This window comes from Aethalodelphis obliquidens, unplaced genomic scaffold, assembly GCF_003676395.1.
Source record: "Aethalodelphis obliquidens isolate GAN/ISIS:26980383/991018 unplaced genomic scaffold, ASM367639v1 scaffold2, whole genome shotgun sequence".
Taxonomy (NCBI): domain Eukaryota; kingdom Metazoa; phylum Chordata; class Mammalia; order Artiodactyla; family Delphinidae; genus Aethalodelphis; species Aethalodelphis obliquidens.
Window position 1 is genome coordinate 16,947,266 of NW_020837946.1, and position 11,138 is coordinate 16,958,403.

The window sequence follows — 11,138 nt, forward strand, 5'->3', positions numbered from 1 at the left end:
CTGATAAACCAGCACACATTAATCCATGGAAAGAGTTCTAAGCAATAGACTTGTCCTCAACTATTTACTGGCCATGAAGGTGGAGTCTATGCAATTTCTAAAATATCTCATTTCATCCGAGAAAGCAATTCATGAAAAGTAAAACAATCAATTTACCAATTGAGATAAAAGGTCTCCTGGTTATGAAAGGTCAGCCAAACTGCTCCTTGGAACTATTCTTTTGGTTAGGCTGAGGCCAAGTAAGAGGACTGGAAATAAAGTAAGTTCTAAATGCTTCGTATGATACTCTGATGTTCCTCATATTTCTTGCCTCTCTCTACTATCTCATTTGCAGGTGCTTCAATATACTGCTCAGCCATTAGTCTGAGCTGATATCTAGCTGATGAAATCTATTCAACTTAGTCCCTCTGGAAGCTGAAATTGCCCAGAAAATGAGTTTGAGAATCATATGGGAGAGATGCTGCAGATTCAGATTAAGGTGAAGCCATGTAAGGACCATACCAGCCTTGCACCCAGAGGCACAGATTCTTAGAAAACTCACAAATAAATATACTTTCTCCCTGGTGACTCTTCCAGTCTGCTCAAGGGAAACTCGTCCTTGATATTTTTAGTCAGTCAGCTTACCCTAGGGTAAAATAAAACAAGATTCTGTTTCATAGACCATATGTGGATTTTGCCTTTTTAAACTACACTTTTCTGAGAGACAATCTATAAATGACTGAGCTCCTTTTTATGCAAGTAAACGTCAGTGAGTTCTAGCTAAATGTGTCTATGAGCCATTCTTTAACAACCATGAATTGAGTGGTTCCTTTGTTCAGTGTTTTATGTGTTTTAAGTGCATTCAGTCGGTTAATCCTCGCAATGACTCTTGGAAACTAGGTACTCTTTTATGGCTGTTCTCCATATGAAGAAACAGGCAGAATACAGGTAAGTAACCTGCCCAATTTACTTAGCTATGAAGTGAGGGAGCCATGAACTCAACCCAATCACTTTGCCTTCTTTCTTTCTTTCTTTCTTTTTTAAAATGAAGAATAATACAATCATCCCTCAGTAGCCTAGGGGGTTGGTTCCAACCCCATCACTTCCCACCACACCGCAGATTCCAAAATCTGAGGATGCACAAGTCCCTTATATAAAATGGTGTACTCTTTGCAACATCACCCGCACACATCCTCCCATACACTTTACATCACCTCTAGATTACTTATAATACCTAATACGATGTAAATGTAAATACTGTGTAAATGATTGCCAGAGCACGGTACATTCAAGTTTTGCTTTTGGGAACTTTATAAATTTTTTTTTCATGTTTTCAGTCTGTGCTTGGTTGAATCTGTGGAGGCAGAACCCTCGGATACAGAAGACCGCCCATATACACAAAAAGCAGATACATAACAAGTGCACAGTTTGAGAATTTTTCACAGACTGAACCCATATATGTAAGCAACACTCGATTAGAGAAACAGAACATTATCAGCACCCTCAAAGTACCCCTGGTACTCCCTTTAAGTCTCTATCCTTTGCTACCTATGCTTAAACGATATCCATGCTTAAACGCTATCCTGATATACCTTCTACCAGTATCTTACCTTTGCTGTTTTGTGCTCTTTAAATAAATGAATGTGTATAGTATGATAGTATATGCTCTTTTCTGTTTGGCTTTTTTGTTGTTGTTGTTCAACGTATTTCTTAGATTCATTTATATTTTCCATATAGGTGTACATTCTTCACATTCACTGATGTGTAACTCCATTGTGTGAATATATGAGAATTTCCTTATCCATTCTAATATTGATGGGAACTTGAGTAGTTTTCACTTTGGGCCTGGTAAACATATGGACTGTTTTCTTCTTCACATACACTTAGGAGTGGAATTGATACATCATAGGATCTGTGTATGTTCATCTATAGAAGATACTGTCAAACAGTTTCCAGAGAGGATAACCACTACATTCCCATGAATAGTCTACAAGAGTTCTGGTTGCTTCATGTCCTTGTCAACACTTGATATTGAATGTCTTTTTTATTTTGGCTACTCTGGTGTATGTGTAGTTTTGTCACATTGTGGTTTTAATAAGTATTTTCCTGATGAACAATAGCTCTGAGCAGCTTTTCATATGTTCATTAGCCACATAATATCCTCTGTTTTCAAGGGTCTGTTCAAGCCTTTTACTTTTTTTCATATTGGGCAGTCTGTCTTTTCCTTATTAATTTGTTGGAGTGGTTTATATATTTTGGATATGACTCATTGGCAAGTATATGGATTGAGAATAACTTCTACCATTTTTGTGTTGTATTTTTACTCTCTTAATGGTATCTTTTGGTGAACATGAGTTCTTAATTTTAAAAAAATCATCTTTATTCTCCTTGTTTATATTTGGGTACTTCTGTGTCCTGTTTAAGAAATCTTTGCCAATGTCAGGGTCACAAGGATGTCCTTCTGTTTTTCTCTAAAAGCTTTATTGTTTTTCCTTTTACAAAATATAGCAGAACTATATTTTGTTCTTTTATCCAGAAATACCTGTGGAAAGCAAAAACAAAAATCATCTGGAATTGTGTTTTGTGTATGGAGTGAAACGGGGGCCAAGGAACACATTTTTAGTCCATATAGGTAACAAATTGACCCAGCATTGTTTATTGAAAAGATCAGCTTTTCTACTGTACTGTAGCATCCTTTTGGTATAAATCAGATATTGGTGTGTGTGGACTGATATCTGGACTCTATTCTGCACCATTAGTCAACTTGCCTTTCCTTGAACGAATATGGAACTGCCTTATTGATTATACCTTGATTATGTCTTGATATATCTTACTGTAAGTCTCCCGACTTTGTAGTTTTATATTGCTTTGGCTATTCTCAGCCCTTTTCATTTCCATGTGCATTTTAAACAAGTTTACAATTTTTTATTAAGATTGTATTGAATCTATATATTAATTTGGAAAGAATTAAATTCTTTACAATATTGTCTTCCAATTCATGAATACACCATATCCTCTGTTTATTTAAGTCTTTTACGATTCCTTCAACAAGGCTTTGAGTTTTTAGTGTAAATGTCTTGAACACATTCATTTCTAGGAAGAAATTCTCTGGAGAATCCTGACTAATACAAGATCACAGATACAGATTTCAGGGAATCCATATACTCCCTTCTTCCCACTCTCCTCCTTCCTTTCACAAATATTTGGTAAATCTTTCCATGTACCAGTTACTGTAATAGTGCTTGGAGATATGATGCAGAGCAAAATCAGACATTATCCCTGCTGTTATAGAACAATAAAACCTATACTAATGTAGCTAAAAGTATGTTTTAAGGCTAGAATAAATAATAGAGATAAGAAGAGATATTTCATAATTACTAGAGGTAAAAAGGGACATTCTGAATATAGCATAAACCTAATTTGAATATACCCAATGCCAGAGCTTCTAAATATATACGTGGAACTTGCAGAACCAAAAAGATAGTAGAAGAATCTACAAAAATGGTGAAGAACTTTAGCACACCATTTTCACTTGCTAACAGAAAAGGAGGCTATAAAATGAGTAAGGATATAGAAGATCTCAATAATTAACAAGGATCAGAAAATTTAAATAGTTGACCTAATTCTTGTATATATGATTGAAATCTTTTCATGAGCACATAAAACATTTATAAAATTTAACCATATACTTAGTCATAAATAAAGGTTTTTTTTAATTTGAGATAATTCAAGGTATATTCACTGAGAATTTTGGAAGTAAGTAGAGCTAAGAAATTAGAAAGCCCCAATGGCCTGAACATTAAATAAAACATTGAACAATAAATTTCACATTAATACAAGATGAAATATTATTTCTACCAAAGTTAATGTATGAAGTATACTTACAACAGAAAAGAAAATATCTGCTCCTAACTATATTATTTTATTAGCGTACATCTCCTGGTTTTCACAAACTTGTCTGATTTTGCCTCCCATCTCTCTTTGCATGCGTAAAAAGTGCTTCACTGGATGTTCAAGAAAGAGAAAAGATCTAAAAACCAGAGCTATATTTTCTCCTTTTATCCAGAAATACCTGTGGAAAGCAAAAACAAAAATCATCCTCATTGTATTTAAACCCCCATGGTTAAAATGACCACCTTTAAAACTTGTCCGTTCTTTTCAATGAAGACTACCAACATAGATTTGAGTTTAAAAATGTTGCAAAAAATGTTTTTTAAATTAGCAGGTTTACCTTAAAGTAATCAATCATATTCTAGGAATCCAGAACATTATAAACATTATCATAAAAAATCCATTTAAATATATCAAAAGATGACTTAATTTTAAACTATTTTCATTCAGTAGACACTAATCACTTTCTTCAACTCCTATCTGTTGAAAAACCTCAGGAAATTGAATTAGCAATTAACTACTTTCTGTTTTGCATTAACAAGGTCTACTAAATAATTAGAATGCCCTCACAAATCTACACGCTACCTTTTCTTTAAACCAGATCAAAACTCACCTCTGGCCACTCCAAACTAATGACCCCCTCCCTTCAACACACATACACACACAACTAACTTAGATCACACTGTGTCCTCTGAACATTTAAGCTTACTTATGTGTTTCTTTTCAAGTGCATTTATGCCTTTTTCACATGTGTTGGTTCTCTTAATGCTCAGTTGTAAATTAGGTACTTGTGAAAGTTCCGTTAACTTTTTAAATACCCCAAGGCTGTATTTAATACACCAAAGTGGCCACATACTGAATAGCTCCCTAGCGATTTTAAATAGTTAATGCAGCGTCAAAAGAAGCCTAATTTATTATAGGGAGTAGTTTAGGCACAGGACAAATGGATTATGTCAGGATTTTTCATGACCATAAATCAAAATTTCAAAGTGTCTTTAGTCACTTGTGTGCTCTCTCAAATTGCACGATGATTTATCTTTATGCTGGTATATCAGGGTTTCTCTACAGTGGCACTGAAGACACTTCGGACATACCTTGTGTGGGCACGAGCTGTTCTATGCGTAACAGGATGTCTAGCAGCATCCCTGGTCTCTCCCCACTAGATGCCAGTAGCACCCCCTCCCCAGCTGTGACAAACAAAAATGTCTCCAGACATTGTCACACGTCCCCTGGGATCAGGGGGCAAAATTGACTCCTGGCGAGCACCACTGGCTTACCCGTTACAGCTCCATCTTAAAGAAACTCAGAATTAACATTTTTACAAAATATTCTCATTAAAGATCAATGCCATTAGTATTAATTAAGTCAAATTTCTTAGCACTTAGAAGTTACCTGCTAAAAGGTCTTGAGCTCATTCAAGGACACCGATTTGAATAATCCATGTACTTATTGGTTTAATAACAGTAATACAGTCAAAGAGGCAAATTCAGGCTAATCCAAAATCTCTTAGGCACTGCTCTGATGCAACTTAAATAGAGACAGCTGCTGAAGGCTTGGCAGTATGCATAAGAGAACTCAGATAAAAGAGTGATCTATTCTTCTTGTCTTCTGGAGAGCACTCTCTGACCTCCATGGATAATGACCACTCAGTCTATTGCCACAGGAGGATTTAAATTTTAGTTCTACTGAAAATATTTTAAAATGCTAACTTCATCAAGATTTTCTGGAATGACCCCTGTCATTAATGACTTACTCCTTGTCTGTACTTGGGTGTCCACATTGTATACCTGAGGGGAGGGCATTTTTCTCCCCTTAGAACTATCTTTAAGTGTTTTCACTTATTTGACATTTGTTTGTGTTATTTAAATACTTGCTGCAACTCCCTTTATTTCTTGCCTTATTAATTTGACAAACATTGATGGGATGTTTCCTATGTAATGTGGTAACTCCCATTGTCACACTAAGTGCCTTGTCGTGTGAGTACTTAGTTAATAAGATAATGTCATGTTCTTCTTGTTTTGGGTTTTTATATGTGCCCTGGAAACTAAAGAAGCTCAAAGAAGAGTAAATATGAGAAACATTTTCTACATTTTAAAGAATTGTCATGTACAATAGAACAACAATGATGGATAGAAGTCAATGAAAGCTATAATCCCAAAGAATATTTTTGCCATGATCTGTTGATTATGTTACTGGATTATTTGGCCAGTACTTTATAAAAATGTCCTTATTTTATCAATTCAACTTTCCTGATGTTTATTCATCTTTTTCTAGAAAGTAATTTAGACAGGGTTGTCATGATACAAAATATATTTGGCAAAGGTATTTTTTGTATCCTCTTCATTATGAAAGATTCTGAGAGTATGACCAGGAAGAGAGTGAACAGCATTTCAGGAATGTTGTTTTCCCAGGTCTTTAGGAAAATAATGAGACTTCATTTTTCCACTTCCTTGGAGACTATCATTTAGCGTTGTCACTCCTATCCTCCTTGACTTGTTGAGGCAAGTTTGCACATGTCACCACTTGAAAGGGCTCAGAAAAACGCTTTACGATGGTATTCTGACCTAGAGTAGCTAAGCCTCCACCATCATGGCTGCCCCCATCAGCTCCGCCAAGAGCTCACCACTCACCTGTACCACAGCTCTACTTTCCGTCTCTCCGCACCCTTTCTCCCACAATTCTTAGCACCAGATCTCCATCTACTCTGCTCTTAGCACCTCCTTTCTCAGCCACTATTTTCTTATTGTTTCTGCTCTTCACTCTTAAGTTTCTTACATGTCGGGCTTATACAGACATGGGTCATTGAATGATTGGGTCATTCATGGGTCATTGAATTGACCTGCTTCAATTCAACTCTATTTCTCACAGCTTGTAGAACACTCTACCTGACTGAAATTCAAAAACAGCATGAAGGATAGAGAGAGCTGGGGCTTATGCCACCTCCAAAATTACTCCAAACTAGAGTCTGAACCACAGTCTGTCTTCTGGCTTCAGCAGACAGAGACTTGAAGAGAGAGATGTTCATGGCTGGCAACCCTTCCATGAAATGGGGAGATTGGAGAATAATAAGGAGACGGAAGCCAGTTTAGCTCCTTCCAAACCTATCATTGTCATCTGTTTAAAACTGTGTTTCTTGTGTTATGACACTCCTGACCCATCCTAGTAAATATCGACTTATTCTACATATTTCTACCTTCTAAACTAAGAGAGATAAGTCAAGCAAGCAAATTATCCTTCAGCCTAGGATGTCCCCTTAAGACCCTTGATTTCCAAGAAAGACCGAGGAATCCTCTTGTAGGCATTCCTGGGGAGTATTATGTGGCTTCCCCTTCCTGTTATATCCATTTCTTCACCCATTAGAGTAGGTATCCAGATGTGCCTGTCACATATGGATGGGGACAATTTGTAACCAAGAGAGAAAAAGGGGAATAAAGCACAGAAAACAGTTCCCCTATTAATTTGCACACATGCAGTTCTTGTCCAGATACCTTAAGAGTAATAGTTTTCCTTTCCAAAATCTCCAAGGCTATTGTGGTTGACCATGAGGTCAGAGGAAAGGCTAATTGCAAGAGCAGCTGTCATCGACCCAAAGAGTTAGCTGAAGAATTAAGTACAAAGGCCTACTGATTCTCCAAACATTCCTCCAGGCACTCATAGGAGTCTCACCATGCAGTGTTAAAGAGATTAGGGATGGGTGAACCACAAACATATTTAGGTACATGTTTCCTTCTTATATTTAACAAAATGGATGATCACTTATAGATTTTCACATCATTTGAAGTCCATCTAACATTATTACTATGTACCAGAAAGTTATGCCTGAATTCAATAGCTAGCACCAAAAAAAAAAAAAAAAAATCAATTTTAAACTACTTGGCTGGCAAATCTATCTTAACTATTTAGGTTGCCAAATCAAGGACTTATCCTTGATTACAATGAGATAGCTAAGAATCTCAATTATTTCAATATGGCCTTAGCAGTGGACCTGTATAGCTATATTATAGCTGTATTTATTCTCTGAATTATTACTTATCTGTAAATAAATGTCACACACTCTTTGTCTTAAAACAGGTAGGGAGACATTTTCAGTTCTAAACCATTAATTATCCATTAAAATTATAAATCTGAAAATTATATAAAAACATAGTAAAAGACTATGATGGAGAAGAAGTAAAATATAGGATGGTTGTAGCTATGAAAATATGTATTCACTTGGACAAAGATGAAGAAAGGTACCTGGTATTTTGAGGGCTCAGGAATGCTGAGATTTTTATATCTGAATTTTCTTTAGTATGATTGGTACATCACGATTTAGTTTAGAAAACTTAAATGGTTGCTTCCAGAAATGTGGGAGTTTGAGTTTAGCTCCTTCATTTAAAGAGGATCAGGAAAAATGGACAGGGGTAACAGATTAAAAACACTCTTTCCTTTTTCAGCTCAATTCCAAAGATGAAAAACATAATTACCTGTTGTAAAACAGCATTCATAAAGGTTACATCTGGTTCTAAGTACAGCTGTACTTACCGTACTCACACTGGTATGTGTGTGCAGGATAAACGGACAGTAATATACATGTATGTTGCGTTACGGCTGTTTTCATGTGTATTCCACTGTGAATGAAGTAATATATTTCTTAAGGCCAGTAAACTCCCTCCAGCAATGAGAAATAAGGCCCTTGAGAAGAGTGGGAGTCACGTGGCAGACAGTTATCCAGTTAGCAGGTCTGGTCTGAATGTATAGTTCTCAGAAAAGCCTAGACTTTCACACTGACCACTCTGATCTCTACGGCACAGTGTTTCCAGAGGGTCAAGGGACTGGTTTGTCCCACAATTTGCTACTCCTTGCTCTCCCAGCACATATATGGAATTCTGCCCTAATAGTGTTAACAAATGTCAACCCTCTGTTAATCAGTGAATTAAAACCAGGCATCCATTCCTACAACATCTGGCTTAAAGAGAACGTTATAATTGAGGCAAGATGGGGAAAAAGGGCCTCCCTAGTGGCGCAGTGGTTGACAGTCTGCCTGCCGATGCAGGGGACATGGGTTCGAGCCCTGGTCTGGGAGGATCCCACATGCCGCGGACCAACTGGGCCCATGAGCCACAACTACTGAGCCTGCGCATCTGGAGCCCATGCTCTGCAACGACAGGCCGCAACAGTGAGAGGCCCGCGCACCACGATGAAGAGTGGCCCCTGCTCACTGGAAGTGGAGAAAGCCCTCGCACAGAACCGAAGACCCAACACAGCCATAAATAAATAAATAAATAAATAAATTTGCTAAAAAATAAAAGGAAAAAATGTCTCAATCAGTCTATTATTATTAAAAACAATATAAATACTAATATCTGCTATTAGCTCTCAGCTAATGCTTACTTGCTCTGGAGTCCCAAATTTGGTTTTTACTCTGATCCCTTCAGATTTGTGACCTTCCAGGTTCTTCTTCCAGTGTTCAACACTCCTTCACACCTCCACTGTGGGCCAGGTCCACTGGTCTTCACACGTTTCTCGTTTTGAGAAAATTAGGTGAGGTTTTCCAATTGGGAAAGCAACTAGCTTATGAATGGCAGAGCCAAAAGGTCAAGTCACAACTCCAGAACTCCATCACTTTGTCTTGAGCCCCTGCATTACCCACTCTTACTCCTGCTTTACTTCCTTTTCACTTCCCTGCCCTAAAATGTTTTTCTCTGTATTATCATCTCCCTATGTCATTCTGTGAATGTTCTCTTCTTGTTGTTGTTTTTCTTTTAATAAATTTATATATTTATTTATTTTTGGCTACGTTGGGTCTTCGTTGCTGCATGCAGGCTTTCTCTAGTTGTGGCGAGCAGGGGCTACTCTTTATTGTGGTGAGCAGGCTTCTCATTGTGGTGGCTTCTGTTGCAGAGCACGGACTCTAGGCACACGGGCTTCAGTAGTTGTGGCACGTGGGCTTCAGTAGTTGTGGTTCGTGGGCTCTAGAGCACAGGCTCAGTAGTTGTGGCGCACGGGCTTAGTTGCTCCGCGGCATGTGGGATCTTCCCAGACCAGGGCTCGAACCTGTGTCCCCTGCATTGGCAGGCAGGTTCTTAACCACTGTGCCACCAGGGAAGACCCTCCATTCTTGTTTAATAAAAGGATCTTTCCAATTTCTGCCTGCCCAAGTGAACTGTGGACAGAGGTCACTAGAAGGCTAAGTCATAGGTGATCAGAATGACCAGACTCTTGGTCCTCAGTGGACTCATTTCCCAGGACCTGAAAAAGACACTGAAATTTACAGAGTAGATAAGAGATCACTGAGAGGTCCCTCAGGCCATTAAAAACATGTATTTCATCTGTAATAAAACAATATTAAACATTAAATCGGTAGACTGCACATGAATATCAAGAAATCTGCAGAGAATTAGTCTCTCAAGAAAAATCAAGATTATCACTTGCCACCAGAGAGAGTATGGAGACCTGGATATTCCCAGGGCACCATCTTGGGCTCTGGGTACCATGCCTTCCTCTCCTTTTCATTGGTGTCTCTACTTTTCACCCTGGATCACTTCTCTGGTCTTTTCTCTAAGCTGGTGTTTCATCTTTCTCTTTTCTTTTTATAAACAACAACTTATTTTTATTTATCATGGAAGAAGAAATAATCTATGTAGAACATCATCTGTCATCACCTCAGAGTTGAGCTGTCTCCTTTATTCTCACTAGCTAGAGCATCAGACACTGGCCCATGCCCTAAAAGCACAGGAGCTTCTCAGAGGTCACAAACCTGTTTTGGTCTTCTGGGTCACAGTTGTTTTCTGGAGGTAAATCTTACAATACTGCAGGGGTTCACTCTTATGACTGGGTTCCCCTGGAGTTTTTAACTCTCAGAATTGTTCTCACTGGGCCTCCAGGAATTTGTTGGTGACAGCTCCAGTTTTCCTTCCTAACACTGACTCCTGCTGCTGTTTCCTCTTCTCCTCAGTCTCTGCTCCAGGAAGGACTGCCTCCTGTATTCCCCTTTCTATCTTTCTAATCTTGGGGGCAATGGTTTCCCCCATGTCCACCCCTCACTTAGGGATCCAAGAAGAGTTGTTGATTTTTCAGTCTGTTCAACTATTTACCAGTTGTTAGGACAAGTGGTGATGTCCAAGCTCTTTACATGTGGAAGCTGAAACAGGAAGTCCACAGTTGCTGTGTACTTAAACAGTAATCTTTAGGTAAAACGGAAAGTGGTCTCTTTGCTGCCTTGTTTCTGCTATCCTCTTTCTCACTAAATTAACATTTCTCTTCATTGAAATTATCTCTGAGGTAGA